Raw genomic sequence first — 23,381 nt, forward strand, 5'->3', positions numbered from 1 at the left:
GTTTAGACTCAAAACGCATAAATATCTAAAATACATAAATAAAAAGCAAAGCACAAAAAATACAGTCAATAAGGGGTGCCTGGGTGGCTCAGTCGGTTGAGCGGCCGACTTCGGCTCAGGTCATGATCTCGTGATCTGTGAGTTCGAACCCCGCGTAGGGCTCTGTGCTGACAGCTCAGAGCCTGGAGCCTGTTTCGGATTCTGTGTCTCCCTCTCGGTCTGCACTTCCTCCTCTCTCTCTCTCTCTCTCTCTCTCTCTCTCTCTCTCTCTCAAAACTAAATAAACATGAAAAAAATTAAAAAATAAATACAGTCAATAATATTGTAACAGTGATGTAATGAACAGGGGGTAGCTATGCTGGTGGTGAACACAGCACAATGTAGACACTTGTCACATCACTAGTGCTGTACACCTGAAGCTAAGGTACTGTTGTGTGTCAACTATACCCAAATAAAAACAATAATTTTTAAAAACCGTAAATATCTAGACAAGGTAACTTATGCTGAGTGTTGAATCACTGTGGACATGAAGTGTAAAGTGGGAGGGGAGTAGAAGTCGATCACGGCAGCCTGGCCAGGGAAGACGCCCAGAAGGAACACAAAGCAGACTAGGTTTGAAGGGTTGAAGCTGGACAGGCTGACTGGAGACCTGAACCTGCCCACTGAGCTGGAGTGGCACAGAGCTACATTCAGGTGCTGGAACCGGGCTCGTTGCTCAGAGGGGACCAATGACACCACCTGAGGGAGAGAAGAATACAGAAGCTGAGACCAAGCAGTTATTGAGGCTGTTTCCTTCCCATCGTGTTGCCTGCTTAAGTCACTCGTGCATAATTTTTAACTGAAAATAAATAAAAAGCCAAATTCTATCTCACAACAGAGCATATATCCTTCCCTTTCTATTGAAATAGTTACACTGGGTTCTTCTTCTTATGTAAAAGACAAAAATACTTCATTCAAGGAAGATAGTGATTTTGAAATTAGATAAAGGATCAATGGAAATAAGCATGAATGTATTCCTTTCCTAAAGCCAAATAATCCCCCAAGAAATTGAGAATATGAATATCAATTGCTTCTCAGCCTTTTGGCTGAGATCAAGTGGAGAATACAAATATCAGGTTCAATTCACTGATAGGAGATTTCATCCAAGATTTCTGGGTCTCTAGACACATAAGGTCAGTCCATGTGTCCAAGCTCCTCCCCAAAAGTCAGGATTGAAGATTTCCACGCTACTTGCTCAACCCTAGCTAGCTTTAATATGACATTTGTAGGAGCTTTAGCCCCGCCCTTACTCTGACTGCTCTGTGGATGTTGTCCACTTTGTCCCAAGTGAACCCTTAAAGATCTGCTTGCCCCCAAGCTTCATGTTTATGTCTGAGCCCTATCGTGTGTGCACCATTCACATGTTAGGGCTTCTTCTCTTATTCCTAGTTGCTTCTTGAGCTCCCCTAGTGACTCTTGAATTTTACTCTGAACTGCAGTCTGCTTGTCTTGGGCTATACTTACCTATTTTGTGTCAATCCCCTATTTCAGAAGCAATAATGTAAAAGACCAGAATATTTCAATTAAAACGGTCTCCATTGCTTCCAGTGAGAGCCTCTGTCAATGTTTATTCTGGCACTTCCAGGAAGCAACCCTTAGCAGGGCTCACCCATGGTTTCAGGTGCCCATTAATAACACAGAAAGTTCTTGAATTGTCCCTTAGCTCCAAGCAGATTCCACGATCTATTTGCACTGTTAGTTGTAGTCTGTCCCCAAAATTTGATTGTATCAACAGGTCATTTAAGGTAGGGGAAACTAAATGTCATTTAAGAATGGTTCTGGATCCTAGTACGCTCTTATAGGAACCCTAGAGAGGAATTTATAGCACTCTGTACCTTACTGGGTTTTTTTCTTTTTTACTATTGTATAAAAATTACCATAAGCTTAGTGACTGAAAATAACATCCATTTATCTCACAGTTCTGTAGGTCAGAAGTTCTGTAGCTTAGCTCTTTCATGGAACTGAAATCAAGATATTGACTGAGCTGACTCTTACCAGAACACTCACAGGAAGAACTCACTTTCAAAACCATTCTGGTTGTCAGCAGAACTCTCCATTCTCTGCAGCTCTCAGTCTGAGGTCCCTCTCTTTGCTGGCTACTAACCAGAGTCCACCCTCAGATTCTAGAAGGAACCCACCTTCCTTGATTCATGGCCCTCTCCATCTTCAAGCCAGCAATGGCACATCAAATCCCACTCATGCTTCCAATCTGACTTCTTCTTGCCACCAATCAAAGAAAGTTCTCTAATTTTAAAGGTTCATGTGATTATATTTAAGCCTACCTAATCTTTCTTTGCCAAGGTCAATTATGTTTATGTTATGGGTTCAGTTGTTTCCCTCCCAAAAAAGATATAATCAAGTCCTATCCCACAGTATGCCATAGTGTGACCTAATTTGGAAATAGTGTCTTTAAAGAGGTAATCAAGTTAAAAATAGATAGGGTATACCCTAATCCAATATAACTGATGTTCTTATAAAAAGGGAAAATTCAGACATACAGACTGGCACAGAAAGAAGAGGATGTGAAGACACTTCGGGAGAATGTCATGTAAAGACAGAAGCAGAGATGGGACTGAGGCAGCTGCAAACCAAGAACACCAAGGATTGCCCTCCACCACCAGCAGCCAGGAAGGGACAAAGAAGGATTCTACCCAGAGTCTCAGAGGGAACACGGCCCTGCCCACACCTTGATTCAGACATCTATGATGAGGGAGCATAAGGCAAGCTGAGGGCAAAGCACAGCTACCATATCCTGCCCAGCTACATGGGATATGTGATATTCCTCAGGCACACCTGGCTGCCCAATAACAAAGGAAAGGACAGAAAACAAATGGTTGAACTGATAAAGACCACAAGATTTGAGTCTCCATCAGTTTACACATATGTTAGTAAATTACAAGAAAAAAAAGCAATCTTATCAATAGCCTAATCTCTAGAAACCTATAGCCCCCAACATCACCCTCCCCTCCATAGTGATGTGGGAAACAAAGACCAGAAGGAAATATAGATCCAGAAACTCCCTACCCTCCTAATGTTAATGTCTTACTAGAGGGGAAAACAACCTTAGCTTGACAATAGCTAGAGCTCCAATAATCTGTGAGTCTTCTTTAGCATATGGAAATCCCTTTAGGAAACTTCCTCATGACTTTACCTCCAGCAGCTCCATAGTATATAACCAGTCACTCTTCACAACCCCAGTGCAGCTCTTTCTGCCCATGAATCCTGTCCCTGTGCTTTAATAAAATTACCTTTTTGCACCAAAGATGTCTTCAAGAATTCTTTCTTGGCCGTCAACTCCGAACCCCCACCACCACTCCAAAACTCTAACAATCTAGATTCCAGAACTGTGACTTTCTGCTGTATTCAGCCATCTAATTTGTGGTGATTTGTTATAGCAGTCTCAACAAACTGATACACCATGTAACATAACACAATCAAAGAAGTGATAACTCATCACATTCCCAGGTTCCAGGGATTAGGGTGTGTGTGATGTTGAAGACCTTTCCAAGAAGCTCCCTACCATACTTACTCTATAGTTCTTTTAAAGAATGTGGAGATCTTGTGTTCTGTGTTCCCCTAGCATCCCCTTCTCAGAACACTTTCCTTTTTGCTCCCAAGGCAGAATGCAGACCCACTGATTTTCTTCAACTCTTTATTGAACTGTAACTGATACACAAAAACTATACATTTTTAATGTATAAATTTGATGAGTTTGGGCATATGCAAATACCTGTGAAATCATCATTACAATCAAAGTAATAGATCTATCCATCACCTCCAAAAGTTGCCTGTGTCCCTTTGTTTTCTTTTGTGTGTGTGCACGGTAAAAACATTTAACATGAGATTTACCTTCTAAACAAAAGTTTAAGGGCACAATACAGCATTGTTTTTTTTTTTACTTTTAAAAGTTTTGTTGTATTTTTTTTTCAACATATGAAGTTTATTGTCAAATTGGTTTCCATACAGCATTGTTAACTGTAGAGAGTATACTACACAGCAGATCTCTGGAACATATTCATCTCGCACAACTGAAATCTTATGCCCATTAAATTCTTCCTTGGTTCAGAGTAGTTTTTTTTTTAACTTCCTTAAAAGAACTTCCTTTTAGTATACTGAACTGGGGCTATTACTCTCTCCTCACAAAGCCCTGAGACACCTAAGCCCCTAAATTCTTTTTCAGGGGTTCCATCACCAGAAGGTGGAAAGACAGTTATGTAATTCAAATACCAGGAGCACTTTAGGTAGTTCCAAAGTGCTCAAAGTAGCTTTGTGAATGGTGACTCTGGATTACACAAGAGGGACACATGCACAGCCGGTGCATTAGGGAACTTCTCTGTAGTCTACCCTTTGCATAGCTGCTGCATTTGCTAAACGCAACGTATTCATCAAAGCAAGTTGTTCGTGTTGACCTCACTTGTTTAGAATGAAAACTCTGAGGTCTGAGCCTTTTTTTTCCCAAATTCTGAGCCCTCCCAAAGAAGGGGGAGTGATTTCCCTGCAGCCACTTAAGCCCCTGGAGTGAACTGCACAGACTTTTTCTGAGAAAGCTAGGACTTCTGAGGCACCTCTTGATCTCCAGATGCTCTGTCCGGTCATTTCCTGTCTAAACACAGATTGCGCTTCTTTTGCCCCTTTTTACAATTTTCCTATCACTTAACAACACTGCCCTCTCTGCCTTCTACATGAGAGTCTGCCAAACATTTTCCCCATACGTAGGCAATGCATCATACTTTCTGAGAGCCACAATATCCATTCATAAGCAGAAATTATTGTGGGCTTGGGGCCCAGAGATGAGCCTTGACCCAAATGCCTTCCTCAACAGGCAAGAGGGAGAGAGCTGGCAGCCTCTGTTGGGTAGGAGGCTGGAGAAGCCAGCCAAACACAACCATTCTGAACCAGCATGTGAGCACAGGACCTGAGCAGGTCTTTCCGGGGACTCAGACTGCAAAACATACTGCAGGCAGGAGGAGAAACTGAAGGGGTCACCCAGGGAAGAGAGGATAAGCCTCAGTCGTGACACAGAAGAAGGCATGACTGAGTAGAAGCCACAGGAAAAGAAGAGTAAATAAAGGTAGTGTGAGAATGGAAAGGAGGGAAAAGCAGAGACAGAGAAACAGAGATGGCAGAGTGGTAAGGTAGCCAGAAGAGGAAGCGACGGGTTCCACCTCTGAGGGCAGAGTCCAGAGGTCTTTAACCTCTGGAGCAACCCCTGCAGCAGTCATGATGGGCAGTGCAGCTGTGCCGGGGGCGTGCAGAGGGAGCTTCCTTAAAATCATTCCCCACCACCTAAGGTTATGGAACATTTGACTTCATTTTTTTAAATGGTATTTTCTTCCATGGTTCATACCCTCAAATGGATTTTGGCTCCATTATATAGGTTAAACTCAAGTTATTACACTTCAGATAAAGAATATTTACATACCACCACAAATTGTCCTCTTAATGGAAACACTACTGATTTTCTAAGGCAGACTTCAATTTTATATGTAAAAGCCAAGTTCCTATGAGCAGGTTCAAAGTGTTTAACCAAAAATTTACAGTACATGAAAGGGAAGGGTATCCTCCGAATGATCTCCAACTATTTAGGGAATGTATGTGGCCCAAAGTTATGGCAATCACTTCTTTTAAACACTTTTCATAATATATATATAAGACTCTAATAGAAAACTGCACCCCAAGAAATATCACAAAGTGAAAACCTACATAACCATTACCAAAGTCAAGAAATGGAACATATTTCTCATGTTCTCCCTCAGTAACTGCTTCCTTCTTCCTCCTGAAAGGTAACTGCTACCTGTAATTCTTCTTCTGGTCCACACTTACCTTGGTTCCAATCTGTCCCCTTGGTCCTACATAGCTGTCAAAGTGCTGCTGTGTTTCTTAGAAGACATCCTTGGGGAAAAACTGACCCAAATACTGGACTTACCCTTCTGGACTTCCTTTTCCATCCATATCTTTGCTCTATAATTCTTTACCACCTTGTTAACTCACTAATGCTTTCAAGCAGATATTTTTAGTTTATTTTTCCACCTTTCATAGCTATCTTCTATGTTATAGTTGGACTGAATTATTTTATCAGCCATACCAGAAGTGGAAATCCCAGGCAGATGAAACCTGCAGTCACTCTTTTAACCTCTTTCTGCTCAGCTACAAAGAGCATGAGAGTATTTTCATGGCTCGGCATGCAGACATAGAGTAGTGAACTTGACCCCAGTATTTTATCTTCTTTTATATTAGCCTACAGTCTTCTTCTAGACATAGTACATAGCACTTTGACAGCATCTGAACTTTCAATTTACCTTCTAAACGCTAACTTATTTTTAACCACTTAACTGAAGGATTCTAGTGCTTATCCATTCAACACTTGTCTAACCAAAATGTTGGTTTGCATTCACTTATAAATTCATTCAAATATTTATTGATGGTTTCTACGTGCCAAACATTGTTCTAGGAACTAGAATGAGATGGGCAAGAGTTTTGCCTAGGAAACCAAACAAATACTTGAATGAGTCAGAAAATTGACAGAGAGTGGAAGAAAAATGATTATGTATTAAGAAACGTTATGTGAAGAATTGATATAGACTGAGGTGAGAGAGTGAACAATAATCACTTTACCATGCAAATCCTGAAAGGCTTTTCTGAGGAGATGCTACTAAAGCTCAGATCTGAATGTTAAGAAGGAACCACAGTGTGAGGTCAGAGAGAAAAGCACTCTAGGTAGAGCATAGAGTTTGTGCAAAACCTCTGAAGCCAGAACAAGCCTGATTCATTCAAAGAATAGAACACAGGCCAGCATGGCTGAGTGTAATGAACGAAAGGTAAGGTGATATAAATGAGACAAGAGTCACAAACTGACCCAGATTATGGTAGGTTTTGTCAGCCAGTATAAGCAGTTGATATTTTATTCTCATTGTCATAAGTTTTGGGGAAGATTTAAGTGAGTTTGGGAAGGGAGAAGAAAGGTGGAGCTGACACGATCTAGGTTACATTTTTAAAATGATTTCACCTGGGTATCTCAGTCGGTTAAGCATCTGACTCTTGATTTCATGTCCTGTCATGATCGCAGGGTTGTGAGATTGAGTCCTGTGTCAGGCTCTGTGCTGACAGCACGGAGCCTCCTTGGGATTTTCTCTCTCCCTCTCTCTCTGCTCCTCCACCACTCACTCGCTATCTCTCTCTCTCTCTCTTTCAAAATAAATAAGTAAACTTTAAAAAATATAAACACAAATATAATGATATCTCTGGCTGCCATGTTGTGATTATATTGTGTAGGAGTATATTAATTAGGGTTAAATAAAAAAATGTTTAAAAAATTACTTAGTGTCTTTTAAACAAAGGCTATTTAGTACTAGGAATTTGTGACACAGCTAATAGAAGACCTAGGAGTTCAAACAGGGTATGGTGAAGCAACTTGAGATTCACCATGGCCTCTACTGCTTCCAGGACAAAAGGAACCAAGAGAGGTAGCATGACCAGGGTCTAGATGCTGGAGTCATTCTACCCACATTATCGTGGCAGGGGCCTCCTGGTAGAGGTAGGTCTGCAGAAGATGAGACTATCTGGGTCAGCCAGAGCCACAGAAAAGATGTAGTATATGAGCCATCACAGCAAGCAATCTCCCACTAATTCCTTCTACTAGGCAAGTCTACTCAGAAGCCAGAGGGCAAGGGAGGCTGGAAAGTTCAGTTCTCTGGGGCACAGAGCTGAAGAAGAGATCAGAGAACAAAACTACAGTGGACCAGTCCAGGGGACAAAAGTAGAAACAAGGAAACCAAGAGGAGGCTGCTGCAGCAGGCCAAGTGAAAATTAGAGTAGACTGGACCAGGAGAGTAGAAGTGGAAATGAACATAAATGAATGGAGTCAATCTATTTGAAATATGGTCAACAAAACTCATTTGGAGAGTGGATGTAGCAAGTGAGATAAAGTGTAAACTTAGGGGTAACTCAGAGTTTTTACTTGAGCAACTGAAGGGATAATACCATCTACAAAGATGAAAAAGACTTTAAAAAGTCAGTGGACTTCAGATGTGCTAGAGTTAAAAATTCTGTTCTGGCCATGTTAAATTCAAAGTTTCAGATCTCTATGTGGAGATTTCTAGTAGGCATTGGATATATGAATCTAGAATTATGGGCAAATATCAGGACTCAAGATATAGACTTGGGAGTCATTGGTATGACAAATGGGATGCATGAAATTACCAAAGGAAAATACATAGAGAGAAGAGGCCCAAGAGTCTTCCAGTACTGAATGCTGTTGACAAGTCAACAAGAATAAAAACAGAGACATGACCATTGTATTGGCAACACAAAGATCATTTATGATTTTGACAGTAGCCACCCAGTTTAGTTGAGAGCATAGAAGCCAAATTAGAACTGGTTGATGAGAGAATATAAATATCAAGTGGGGGGGAGGGACTATTTTGAAGAAATTTTCTTCCAATGAGGAGCAGAGAAATAGAGCTATAGCCACAAAGGAGTGAGTTTTTTCATCTTTTTAAAGATAGGATACTTAAGACAGGGGAGAAATTTGATTAGATATTGATGGAAATTATCCAGTAGGGGGATACAGAAGATATAAGAGACAGAGGAGGAAAATTGATAGAGCCAAGACCTTAAAAATTAAGAAAAATATGATGCAAAGCAAACAAATTGAGGGGTTTGGCCCTTGACAGGGACACTCCATCCACAGTAACGGAGGACAAATCAGAGTTGGCCTCAGAAGCGAGTAGGCTGGTAGTTGGGGATCTTGGAGAGATTCTGTTTGATTACATCTGTTTCAATAGTGAAACATGAGACAAGGTCATCAGCAAAGTGTGAGGGAGTAGAGTATGTAAGAGTTTAAGGAGAGTTTGAGAGAGGGTTTGAAATTGTTTTGGAAAATGAAAAATAAAATATGCAAGGGATGTTCGTTGTCCTCTATGACAGCATCATTGGAGTAGATGACTAGCAGAGTTTAACTAGGCAAGTGCAACAGAGAAATGAAGGACTTGAGGGAAGTTATGGGTTTATGATGGTGAACTATGGAAACAAAGTTGAGTCACTGGGAAATGAGTGGCTAGCTCTCCCCTATGTGGATGTATAACATACTTAGCTAATCACCTACATGACAGCACGCAATGCAATTTTCTTTCATTATGACAGAATGTGTGTATATGGCAGAACATCTGCTCAAAGCCAAGAATTACCAACCTGACCAAATCAAGGAATAGAATCCAAGGGTTTTCAATGAAAAACTATGAGTGTCTTCTACTTTGGGAGTTCATTCTTAATTCCTTACAAAATAAATAGTTGTATCATTCAGTTATCTCCTCACATGATATAACTAGAGGGGGAGGGTATTAGTATCTTTATCTACTGACTGTGTGTGTATCTACTACTGTGTGTGTGTGTGTGTGTGTGTGTGTGTGTGTGTGTGTGTGTGTGTTTAATTTTGGTATTGAGATCCCTATGTGAACTCTGTAAACTCTACTAAGCTTGGTCAAATAAATCAGATTCTGACTTAAACAAAGATCCCCTTATTGTACAGACTGGCTTATTTCACCAAAATATGAAGCAGCCATACATTAGGAACATTTTTAGAAACCAGAAAACAGATCATAAGAAGCTCGGGGAGAAAAATCATTTTAAAACCATTTTATAGACTGTTACAAACAGACAGGATGCCCAAGAAGTTAGGACTTAGGACTAAATTAATTGGATTATATATCATTATGTAGACGTAACCATAGTAATGGGAGTCTTCTTTTTTCTTTCAGCAATTTAAGCAACTGAAAAATTTTCAGAAGCTGCATAAATATGGGCAATATTCAACCTTTCAGGGCCTCATCTTCCTGTACTGTGAAATTAAGGGTTACTCTCATATAATCTCAATTTTTTTTAATTTTATGATTCTGTAACTATGACCAAGGATCAGAGGCTAAATGTTTTTAATAAAAGAATCCACAGCTGGGAGTAAAAGTAAGCCCCAAAGTGATCAAACCAGTATGGTAATGGCACAAAAATAGACCCACACATCAATGAAACAGGATAGAAAACCCAGAAATGAACCCACAACTATATGGTCGATTAATCTCCAACAAAGCAGGAAAGAATATCCAGTGGAGAAGAAGTCTCTTCAACAAATGATGTGGAGAAAACTGGACACCAACATGCAAAAGAATGAAACTGAACCATTTTCTTACACCAAACACAAAAATAAATTTCAAATGCATTAAAGACCTAAATGTGAGACCTGTAACCATAAAAATACTAGAGGAGAACACAGGTAGTAACCTCTTTGATATCAGCCAAATGTGTTTCTTTCCAAGCAGGACAGAGAAAACGAACAGAGAATGGATTAAGATGAAAGTGTCAAATGGAGAATAACCACCACAGATATCAAGATCATTGACAGATCTTAAGATGTGGTTGGTCTATTGTGAAGACTGCTTACTGTGACCTTAACTCCAAGTGACTTGAATTCACATTTCAAAATATCATACCATGAAACTGGATCACTTTTTTTTTCACCATACAGAAAATAAACTCAAAATGGATGAAAGACCTAAATGTGAAACATGAAACCATAAAAATCCATGAAGAGAGCACAGGCAGTAATTTCTCTGACATCAGCCAAAGCAACTTCTTTCTACTGATATGTCTCCTGAGGCAAGGGAAACAAAAGCCAAAATAAACTATTGGGACTTCATCAGAATAAAAAGCTTCTGCACAGTGAAGGAAAAAATCAACAAAACTAAAAAGGCAACCTACAAAATGGGGGAAGATATTTGCAAATTTATAAAGGGTTAGTATCCAAAATCTATAAAGAACTTATAAAACTCAGAGAGAGACTGGAAGATAGTGGCATAGGAGGATGCTCGGCTCACCGCGTCCTGCTTATCATCACTTAGATTCCACCCATATCTGCGTAAATAACCCAGAAAACCGTGGAAGACTAGCTGAACGGACTCTCTGGAGCCAAGCATAGACAAGAGGCCCACGGAAGAGGATAGGAAGGGCAGAGAGGCGGTGCATGCTACACAGACTGGCAGGAGGGAGCCGGGGTGGTGGAGGGGCAGCCTGCCAGGCAAGGCAGAGCCTCTGAAGTCTGGCTTGCAAAAGCAGAGGGGCTGGACTCCGTGAGTTCTGACAGCAAGCAGGACTTAACATCTGGAATGTTAAAAGTCAACAGCTCTGCTCTCAGAGAGCGGCAAGGGCGAGAGGACGCCGGGAGGGAGAGTTGTTGAGCCCCGGAAGACAGAGCTCAGCTCGGCAGGAAGACAAAGGTGCTAGCAAGCGCCATCTCCCTCTCCCATCCCCCAGCCAAAATTCCAAAGGAAACCAGTTCCCATCACCGAACTTGCTCGCACCTAGCAAACACCCAACGCTGTGCTTCTGTGGATCCATCCCTCCGACGGGCCTGCCTCCCTCCTGTTGCTGCAGGGCCCCTCCCACAGTGGACCACCTACAGCAAAGCGAGCTAAGCCTGCCCCTCCTGCCCCTGTGTACCTTACAGATTCACCCCAGCTAATACGCCCTTGGTCAGATCCCATCAAAGCACCACCACAAGCCTGGCATGTGCAAGTAGCCCGGACAGGGGCCACACCACTCCACAGTGACTCCTGACCGTGGGAAAGGGGAAGATAAGGTACACACCAGTCTGACTGTGGCCCCAGCAGTGGGCTGGGGACAGACATCAGGTCAGACTGCAGCCCTGCCCACCAACGCAAGTTACTCCAGACAACACAGGGGAAGTGCCCTGCGGTTCCATGCCACTCCAGGGACTACCCAAAATGATGAAACGGAAGAATTCTACTCAAAAGAAACTCCAGGAAGTAGCGACTGCTAGTGAATTGATCAAAAACGATTTAAGCAATATAACAGAACAAGAATTTAGAATGAGTCATAAAATTAATCGCTGGGCTTGAAAAAAGTATAGAGGACAGCAGAGAATCTATTGCTACAGAGATCAAGGGAATAAGAAATAGTCACGAGGAGCTAAAAAAATGCTATAAATGAGGTGCAAAATAAAATGGAGGTGACCACAGCATGGATTGAAGAGGCAGAAGAGAGAATAGGTGAACTAGAAGATAAAATTATGGAAAAGAGGAAGCTGAGAAAAAGAGAGATAAAAAAGTCCAGGAGTATGAGGGGAGAATTAAAGAACTAAGTGACACAATTAAATGTAATAATATATGCATAATTGGCATTCCAGAGGAGGAAGAGAGAGGGAAAGGTGCTGAAGGTGTACTTGAAGAAATAGCTGAGAACTTCCCTGATCTGGGGAAGGAAAAAGGCATTGAAATCCAAGAGGCACAGAGAACTCCCTTCAGACGTAACTTGAATCGATCTTCTGCACGACATATCATAGTGAAACTGGCAAAATACAAGGATAAAGAGAAAATTCTGAAAGCAGCTAGGGATAAACAAGCTCTAACCTACAAAGGGAGACCCATAAGACTAGTGGCAGACCTATCTACTGAAACTTGGCAGGCCAGAAAGGAATGGCAGGAAATCTTCAATATGATGAACAGAAAAAAATATGCAGCTGAGAACCCTTTATCCAGCAAGTCTGTCACTCAGAACAGAAGGAGAGATAAAGGTTTTCCCAAACAAACAAAAACTGAAGGAATTCATCACCACTAAACCAGCCCTACAAGACATCCTAAGGGGGCCTCTGTGAGTGAAATGTTGCAAGAACCACAAAGTACCAGAGATATCACTACAAGCATGAAACCTGGAGACACCACAAAGACTCTAAACCCATATCTTTCAATAATAACACTGAATGTAAATGGACTAAATGCTCCAACCAAAAGACATAGGGTATCACAATGGATAAAAAACCAAGACCCATCTATTTGCTGTCTACAAGAGACTCATTTTACACCTGAGGACACCTTCAGATTGAAAGTGAGGAGATGGAGAAGTATCTATCATGCTACTGCAAGTCAAAAGAAAGCTGGAATAGCCATACTATCAGACAAACTAGACTTTAAAGGTTGTAACAAGAGATAAAGAAGGGCATAATATAATAACTACAGGGTCTATCCATCAGGAAGAGCTAACAATTATAAATGTCTATGCACCAAATTCAGGGCACCCAAATATATAAAACAATCACAAACATAAGCGACCTTATTGATAAGAATGTGGTAATTGCAGGGGACTTTAATACCCCACTTACAACAATGGATAGATCATCTAGACACAGGATCAATAAAGAAACAAGGGCCCTGAATGATACATTGGATCAGATGGACTTGACAGATATATTTAGAACTCTGCATCCCAAAGCAACAGAATATACTTTCTTCACAAGTGCACATGGAACATTCTCCAAGAGAGATCACATACTGGGCCACAAAACAGCCCTTCATAAACATAAAATAACTGAGATCATAGCATGCACACTTTCAGACCACAATGCTATGAAACTTGAAATCAACCACAGGAAAAAGTCTGGAAAACCTCCAAAAGCATGGAGGTTAAAGAACACCCTACTAAAGAATGAATGGGTCAACCAGGCAATTAGAGAAGAAATTTAAAAATATATGGAAACAAATGAAGATGAAAATACAACAATCCAAATGCTTTGGGATGCAGCGAAGGCAGTCCTGAGAGGAAAATACATTGCAATCCAGGCCTATCTCAAGAAACAAGAAAAATCCCAAATACAAAATCTATCAGTACACCTAAAGGAAATAGCAGAACAGCAAAGACACCCCAAACCCAGCAGAAGAAGAGAAATAATAAAGATCAGAGCAGAAATAAACAATATAGAATCTAAAAAAAAAAACGTAGAGCAGATCAATGAAACCAAGAGTTGGTTTTTTTAAAAAATAAACAAAATTGATAAACCTCTAGCCAAGCTTCTCAAAAAAGAAAAGGGAGATGACCCAAATAGATAAAATCATGAATTAAAATGGAATTATTACAAACAATCCCTCAGAAATACAAGCAGTAATCAGGGAATACTATGAAAAATTATATGCCAACTGGACAACCTGGAAGAAATGGACAAATTCCTAAGCACCCACACACTTCCAAAACTCAAACAGGAAGAAATAAAAAACTTGAAGAGACCCATTACCAGCAAAGAAATTGAATCAGTTATCAAAAATCTCCCAACAAATAAGAGTCCAGGACCAGATGGCTTCCCTGGGGAATTCTACCAGACATTTAAAGCAGAGGTAATACCTATTCTTCTCAAGCTGTTCCAAAAAATAGAAAGGGAAGGAAAACTTCCAGACTCATTCTATGAAGCCAGCATTACTTTGATTCCCAAACCAGACAGAGACCCAGCAAAAAAAGAGAACTACAGGCCAATATCCTTGATGAATATGGATGCAAAAATTCTCAACAGGATATTAGCAAATCGAATTCAGCAGCATATAAAAAGAATTATTCACCATGATCAAATGGGATTAATTCCTGGGCTGCAGAGCTGGTTCAACATTCACAAATCAATCAATGTGATACATCACATTAATAAAAGAAAAGATAAGAACCATATGATCCTGTCAATCAATGCAGAAAAAGCATTTGACAAAATTCAGCATCCTTTCTTAATAAAAACCCTCAAGAAAGTTGGGATAGAAGGAACATACTTAAACATCATAAAGGCCATTTATGAAAAGCCTACAGCTAATATCACCCTTAATGGCAAAAAACTGAGAGCTTTCCCCCTGAGATCAGGAACACAACAGGGAGGTCCACTTTCACTGCTGTTGTTTATCATAGTGTTGGAAGTTCTAGCATCAGCAATCAGACAACAAAAGGAAATCAAAGGCATCAAAATTGGCAAAGATGAAGTCAAGCTTTCACTTTTTGCAGATGACATGATATTATACATGGAAAACCCGATAGACTCCACCAGAAGTCTGCTAGAACTGATACATGAATTCAGCAAAGTCGCAGGATACAAAATCAATGTACAGAAATCAGTTGCATTCTTATACACTAATAATGAAGCAACAGAAAGATAAATAAATAAACTGATCCCATTCACAATTGCACCAAGAATCATAAAATACCTAGGAATAAACCTAACCAAAGATGTAAAAGATCTGTATGCTGAAAACTATAGAAAGCTTATGAAGCAAATTGAAGAAGATATAAAGAAATGGAAAAACATTCCGTGCTCATGGATTGGAAGAATAAATATTGTTAAAATGTCAATTCTACCCAAAGCTATCTACACATTCAATGCAATCCCAATCAAAATTACACCAGCATTCTTTTCGAAGCTAGAACAAGCGATCCTAAAATTTGTATGGAACCACAAAAGACTCCGAAAAGCCAAAGTAATATTGAGGGAGAGACCAAAGCGGGAGGCATCACAATCTCAGACTTTAGCCTCTACTACCAAGCTATAATCATCAAGACAGCATGGTATTGGCACAAAAACAGACACATAGACCAATGGAATAGAATAGAGATTCCAGAATTGGACCCACAAAAGTATGGCCAACTAATCTTTGACAAAGCAGGAAAGAATATCCAATGGAAAAAAGACAGTCTCTTTAACAAATGGCGCTGGGAGAGCTGGACAGCAACATGCAGAAGAATGAAATTAGACCACTTTCTTACACCATTCAAAAAATAAACTCAAAATGGATAAAGGACCTGAGTGTGAGACAGGGAACCATCAAAACCCTGGAGGAGAAAGCAGGCAAAAACCTCTCTGACCTCAGCCACAGTGATTTGTTACTTGGCACATCTCCAAAGGCAAGGGAAACAAAAGCAAAAATGAACTATTGAGACCTCATGAAGATAAAAATATTCTGCACTGCAAAGGAAACAATCAACAAAACTAAAAGGCAACCAACGGAATGGGAAAAGATATTTGCAAATGACATATTGGACAAAGGGCTAGTATCCAAAATCCATAAAGAACTCACCAAACTCCACACTCCAAAAACAAATAACCCGGTGAAGAAATGGGCAGAAAACATGAATAGACACTTCTCTAAAGAAGACATCCAGATGGCCAACAGGCACATGAAAAGATGCTCAACGTTCTCCTCATCAGGGAAATACAAATCAAAACCACACTGAGATATCACCTCACGCCAGTCAGGGTGGCTAAAATGAACACATCAGGAGACTGTAGATGCTGACGAGGACGTGGAGAAACAGGAACCCTCTTGCACTGTTGGTGGGAATGCAAATTAGTGCAGCCACTCTGGAAAACAGTGTGGAGGTTCCTCAAAAAATTAAAAATAGATCTACCCTATGACCCAGCAATAGCACTGCTAGGAATTTACCGAAGGGATACAGGAATACTGATGCATAGGGCACTTGTACCCCAATGTTTATAGCAGCACTTTCAACAGTAGCCAAATTATGGAAAGAGCCTAAATGTCCATCAACTGATGACTGGATAAAAAAATTGTGGTTTATATACACAACGGAATACTACGTGGCAATGAGAAAGAATGAAATATGGCCTTTTGTAGCAACGCAGATGTAACTGGAGAGTGTTATGCTAAGTGAAATAAGTCACACAGAGAAAGACATATACCATATGTTTTCACTCTTATGTGGATCTTGAGAAGCTTAACAGAAGACCATGGAGGAGGGAAAGGATAAAAAAAGAGAGAAAGAGGGGGAGAGAGGGGGAGGGAGCCAAACCATAAGAGACTCTTAAAAACTGAGAACAATCTGAGGGTTGATGGGGGGTGGGAGGGTGGGGAGGGTGGGTGATGGGTACTGAGGAGGGCACCTGTTGGGATGAGTACTGGGTGTTATATAGAAACCAATTTGACAATAAATTTCATATTTAAAAAAAAGAACTTATAAAACTCAACACTCAAGAAATAAATAATCCAATTTAAAAATGGGCAGAAACATGAATAGACATTTTTCCAAAGAAGACATCCAGATGGCCAATAAACCAATGAGAAGATTGGCCAATGAAAAGATTCCCAGCATCACTGATCATCAGGGAAATACAAATTAAAACTATAATGGGATATCACCTCACACCTGTCAGAATGGCTTAAATTAATAACACAAGAAACAACAGATGTTGGTGAGGATGTAGAGAAAGGGGAATCCTCTTGCACTGTTGGTGGGAATGCATCCTGGGGCAGCCTCTGTGGTTTTCCACATGGAAGTTCCTCAAAAAGTTAAAAATAGAACTACCCTATGACTCAGCAATTGCAGTACTAAGTATATACCCAAAGAATACAAAAATACTAATTCAAAAGGATACATGCATCCCATTGTTTGCAGCAGCATTATCTACAATAGCCAAGTATTATGGAAACAGCTCAAGCGTCCATTGACTAATGAGTGGATAAAGAAGAAGTTGTATATATACACAATGGAATATTAGGCAGCCATACAAAAGAATGAAATCTTGCCATCTGCAATGACATGGGTGGAGCTAGAGAGTATTGCACTATGTGACGTAAGTCAGGCAGAAAAATACAAGTACTATATGATTTCACTCATATGTGGGATTTAAGAAACAAAACAAACGAGCAAAGAAGAAAAAAGAAGAGAGAGAGACAAACCAAGAAACAGACTCTTAACTACAGAGTTGCTAGTAACCTGAGGGGAGGTTGGTGGGGAGATGGGTTAAACAGGTAATGGGGATTAAGAAGTACACTTGCTGTGATGAGCACTGGGTGATGTACGGAAGTGTTAAATCACTCTATTGTATGCCTGAAACTAATAATACACTGTATGTTAACTAACTGGAATTCAATTTTTTTTTTTTTTAAGGAAAGAGTAAGTCCATTTAAAGGCCTTATCCTGTGTATCTATGCCATTATCAAGAGACGCTATGGCCTTATTTGCAGGAGGTGGGCTTAATACAAGTAAAACAGAATGCAAATAACTCTAACAGAATATAATATAGGTGGGGAAAATATATGCAGATGACTAGGAAAGGGGAAGCTTTTTTAATTTGATGGACAAAGCAGCGCTCTCGCTACTTCATCTATAACCAACCTAATACAGTAAGCATAATGGACAAGTTTCATATTCAGAGTTAACATGTTGTTTTTTAATTTTTTTAAGTGTTTATTTATTTATTTTGAGAGACAGAGATAGAGCGCAAGCAGGGGAAGGGAAGAGAGAGAGGGAGACACAGAATCGGAAGCAAGCTCCAGGCTCACAGCTGTCAGCACAGAGCCCAATGCAGGGCTCAAACTCACAAACCGCGAGATCATGACCTGAGCCGAAGTCGGTCACTTAACCACTGAGCCACCCAGGCACCACACAGAGCTAACATATTTAAACAGTGCTGTGTTATACGCCATACCTGAGACTCAGTGAAAAAACAAAGGCTTTGTAGTCACAGGGCTGAGATCACCCTCCAGCTCCTCCTCTTACCGTGTGGCCTTGACCAAACTATATAACCTTGCTGATTTTTAGCATCCACGTCCCTCAAAGGGCAATATTCTTTTAAATGTTGTAAGATGTAATGATGTTGGATATTGTAGAGTACATGGGACAGTGTCTGGAACTTAGTAAAATTGAATAGATGATAGCTATTATCAGAAATAATAAACAGTACAGTGAACCCTGTCTGCTAAAGTGCTCCAAATTCTATTAGCATAGAAAATAGAAAAGGAGTCATATAGGAAGGGAGTCAAGGAGTCATATAAACACATTGAAAACAGGTGCCACGCATATCAAAGATGAAATTTCAGCTATTCCTGGTTGTGGCCTCCTACACCCAGGAATCCAAACTCCCAGCAAGCCCATGGAAGCATTTCATTTGAAGCCTTCTAATATAAACGGTGAGAAGAAGCTGGGAGGCTATAATACTTTTTCTCTATCATAGACAATTCTGCTTGGTAAACTGACAGTACCAGTGATGACTCAATAATTCAGCCCATATAAAACTTGCTCCAAAAGAGTCCTAAAATACAACATTAGGATTCCTAGTGAATGGAAAGTTATTGACTCTAAGGGAATGATTTCTTGAGCCACTGGAAGGCTATTGAAAGATTTCCTTTGGTTTGTACAAAGTGGCTTGATCAAATTGGATTTTGATGTCAAATTGGATTTTGATGCCTAAATTCTTTCTGAAACCAGAAAAATAATTTCTTCTGAAGTTTCTGAGATCACATTGCAAAACATTCCATCTTGGAATCAGAAATGTGACAAAATAGTCTTTGTTTTACTCTAGGTAGACAATAAATACAATGCAGTGATTTAATATAATTGCATGAATTTCTTTCTCTTTTACTGATGTGACATAGGCATCATTTTTATCTATCATTGTGGCTGCTACTATATATATACTGATTTTGTACTCTTTAAGATAAACCAGTTGATATCATTTATATGATATACACATGCAAGACAAATTTGACACAAACACCAAATAACTACATACAATTTTCTATTGCAGGAGTCCATTTGGAGACCCAAATTTCTAATGAAGAACGTTAATCAATTTATAATCCTGATACATTGAAATTATAAAGGATCTCAGAGCCATCTAGACCATCTAGACCAATCTCATCATCTAAAAAATAAAGAAACTGAATCCCAGAAAGGACAAATGTTTTATATAGGGTTACAAAACTACTTAAAAGCATAACAGGAACAAAAACCCAGACCTCCTGACTCCACAGATGGTGCTCAAAACACTGGGCTGGTGATCCATTTAAAGTAGATAGACCACTCCAAGAAATAATAGATCCACTGAAAAACATCTTTATGTAAAGTATCAGGCAGCTCTGTAAGCAAATAGTAAGAATCTTAATAAAATCAGGATAAGATTAATGAAAATTAAGAAGCCAGCCTGATGAAGACAGGCAAAAATTATTAAACAGAGAGTTAACATATTTAATTTCTCCCACTTACTTTGTGTTGGCTTACTGGGGACTTTAACATTGCATGAGAGCTATATACAGATGTCTTGTATCTTTTATTCTAGTCTTGAAGGATCTGGAAAGGAACCACAAATGCCAAGAAGCAGGAGGAACAAAGGTAAATATAAATGGGCAACCATATTAATTTGAGAAATTTCAGGCAAGAGTCCATGCACCAAAATGAATTTGAGGACTAGGTGTTCTACAAACAGAAAGAATTTAGGCATCAAAATCCAATTCGATCAAATCATTCTTTCAAACCAAAGGAGATTGTTTGCAATGAGGTTGTCTGTCATTTCTGAGAGAAAGGTTTTATATTCAGACAAGATCCATAGATGAAATCATGCAAGTATGATGATGTTGTCGAAGGATATAGCTGTAAACTCAACGCATATACCACGGTAAAAATTTGTTTAATTTAAATATTGACAGACAGTTTAAAATGTGAATTGTAGTTTTAAAATTTTTAAATCCAGTGGGACTATGGCTGCAATAAAAGAAATTAAGCCTATGACTATCTGAATTCAGGCATCAGGTACCACCAGGAGAGAAACCCAACCTATAAGTTTCAGTCTCAGAGGTCAGTAACAAATTCCCCGGCCAAACTGATTGTGGGTGAACAACGTATATCCCTAAGAGAATCAATAAAACTTTTTCAGCATTGTAATGATCTGTATACATTTTAATCTCACAGTCACAACCTACAAAACCAAGACATACTGATACATGAAATTTTAAAGCTCAATATATGCTTTCTCTCAAGAAAGACAACACTAAGATTGTATCTGATACACCAAAATCTTGAAAATCAGACGTTAGCTATGAATATTAATTCCTATCTTCAGAGATCAACAATTCCTATGTTTTTAAACAATTTCTTACCTAAGAAATAATGTGTTCATTATAGAAAATTAGAAAATACATACATAAAGAAAAAGACAATAAAAATAAATTACAAGTGATACACAATGAATACAAGGCAAGGATGTCTGCTCCCTCTATCTCCATATAATATTATATCTGAGGTCCTAGCCAGTCTTGTGGTAAATCAAGAAAAAGAGAAGACATTCCAATTGGAAAGAAAGAAGTGAAACTTGGCTTACTCACGATGACATAATTTTATACACAGTAAATATTAATGAATCTACAAAATAAGCTATCAGAACTAATAAATATAACACAGTCAAAGGATACAAGGTAAATGTGAAAAAATCAATCATATTTCTATAAACCAACAATGTTTGTGTTCCAATAAACAATTGGAAATTTAAAAAATTGTAAATGCCATTGCAATAGTATTAACAAATGAAATACTGGGGATAAACTTAAAACACAAATACAAGATCTCCACACTGAAAACCCCAAACATTGCTGAGAAAATTAATGGAGACCTAAGTAAGCAGCGAAACGTACCATGTCCATGGAATGATTGATTCAAGGTTAAGATATCAGTTCTCCCCAAACCGATCTAGAGATTCGATGCAATTTCAATAAAAAGCCCATGAAGCTTTGTTTGTTTGTTTGTTTTAATTGACAAACTGACTCTAAAAATCATGTGGAAATGGAAGGGACCGAATATAGCAGAAACAATTTTGAATATGAAGAACAAACTTTGGAGATGTAAACTACCTGATTTTAAGACTTCTTATATAAGGCTACAATTGTCAAGACAGTGTGATAGTAGCATAAAAATAGATGTACCAAAAAATGGAACAAAATAGAGAATCCAAATATAGCTTCACATGTATCACTCAGTTTGGGGTCTTTAATGTTTTTCTTGGCGTGGATTGGTTTGGTTTTTGTTTTTTGGCTTTACAACAAAAAAAAAAAAGTTTCAGTAATCTCTCTGCCCAGTGTGGGGCTTAAACGCAAGACTCCAAGATCAAGAGTTGCATGCGTGTGGGTAAAGCCTACTTAAAAAAATAAAAAATAAAAAAGTTTTTGACTTAAAAAAAAAATTCCCCAAGGTAATCTGGGGAGGGGGAAAAATGTGTTTTCAACAAATGTAACTGAACAACTGGATATCAGTATGGAAAAAAAGATAAACTTTGACCTCTGCTTCATAATGCATACAAAAATCAACTCCAAATGGATCATCAGCCTAAATATATACCTTAACACTATAAAATTTCTTTTAAAAAACAGGAAGAAGAAGAACCCTTTGAAGCTTTGAGGGAGGCAAAGATTTCATAAAGAGAACACACAAAAATGAATCATTTTTAAGGAGATGATTAATTGGACTTTAGAAAAATTTAAAACTTTTGCTCCTCAAAAAACACCACTAAGAAGGTGGAAATTCCTAGTCAAAGACCAAGAAGGATTTTTGCAATACAGATACTTGGCAAAGGACTTATATCCAGAATAATACAATACAACTCAATTGGAAGACAACCCATTATTAAAAAGTAATGTGAGCAAAAGATTTGTACACTTCACAAAAAAGACATGTATGGCTAATAAGTATATGGAAGGGTGTTCAACGTCTTTAGTCATCAGGGAAATACTAATTAAATCAAGATATTCCACAAGCCCACTAAAATTGTTAACATTAAAACACTGATAGTATCAACTGTTGACATGAATGTAGAATAAATGAGAGTCATATATTCATTACTCATGGCGTGTAAAATGGTGCACTCATACTGAAGAATATTTTGACCCAGAAATTGCACTTAGATATTTACCAATGAAAATGTGTATTTATAAAAAGTCTTGACATAAATTCACAGAAGCTTTATTAATAATAGCCAATAAATGGAACAACCCAAATGTCCATCAAAAAATAGAAGGATTCCGGGAGGCGGGCCAGGGGGTGGCGGGGCCCTGGTGGCGGGGGAGGTTGCCCATGGAGGCCCCGGCCCCCCAGGGGGGGCGGTGGCAGCGGCAACTCCCGACGTGAGCTGGGCCCTTCCAAAAAAAAAAATAAAAATACGAATAAAAAATAGAAGGATGAACAAAGGGTGGTATATGTATACAATGGGGTGCTGCCCAGCAATAAAAAGAAATGAACTACCGATACATAAAACAACATAACTAAAATCTCAAAATCATTATGCTAAGCCAAAGAAACAGAATCAAACAATATATACTGCAGGACTCTATTTATATAAAATTGTGGAATGTCTAAAACTTACCCATAGTGACTGGAAAAAAAGATAGTGGCTGCATGGGGTGAGGAGTCAGGCGTTTGACTGTGGAGAGCAGGAGGAAAATTTGGGGGGTGATGGAAATGTTCCATATTTGTATTATGGTAGTAGTTTTACACATCTGTCAAAACTGGAAAGCATAATAGAACTTCCACATTGACAAGCAAACAAAAAGGAGAGAAGGAAATTTTGGCAAGCCAACAAAAGTAGGGAAAAGGGGGAGGGAAAAATAAATAGCAAATATCAAGAAGGTATAAAATCAAGGATATCACATGACCTGTCCTAATTTTAAAGGTCATTCTGACCCCTGTTTTAAGAAGAGGCTGAGAAGATAGAAGGAAGTGTTCTTCTAAATATTCCCTCTACAAAGAAGTTTTCC

At 39.1% G+C, this 23,381-nt stretch overlaps 1 long non-coding RNA gene across 3 annotated transcripts in view; it reads right to left on the minus strand.

Moving 5' to 3' along the window:
* Positions 1-275: 275 nt before the first annotated feature.
* Positions 276-23,381, minus strand: part of LOC122213853 — a 140,989-nt gene continuing 117,883 nt past the window's right edge. For all 3 annotated transcript variants that reach the window (XR_006199660.1, XR_006199664.1, XR_006199655.1), the window contains one exon: positions 276-738. This is a non-coding gene — a long non-coding RNA (uncharacterized LOC122213853). The remainder of the gene's footprint in view (positions 739-23,381) is intronic.

The sequence above is a fragment of the Panthera leo genome, chromosome A1 (assembly GCF_018350215.1).
Source record: "Panthera leo isolate Ple1 chromosome A1, P.leo_Ple1_pat1.1, whole genome shotgun sequence".
Classification (NCBI taxonomy): domain Eukaryota; kingdom Metazoa; phylum Chordata; class Mammalia; order Carnivora; family Felidae; genus Panthera; species Panthera leo.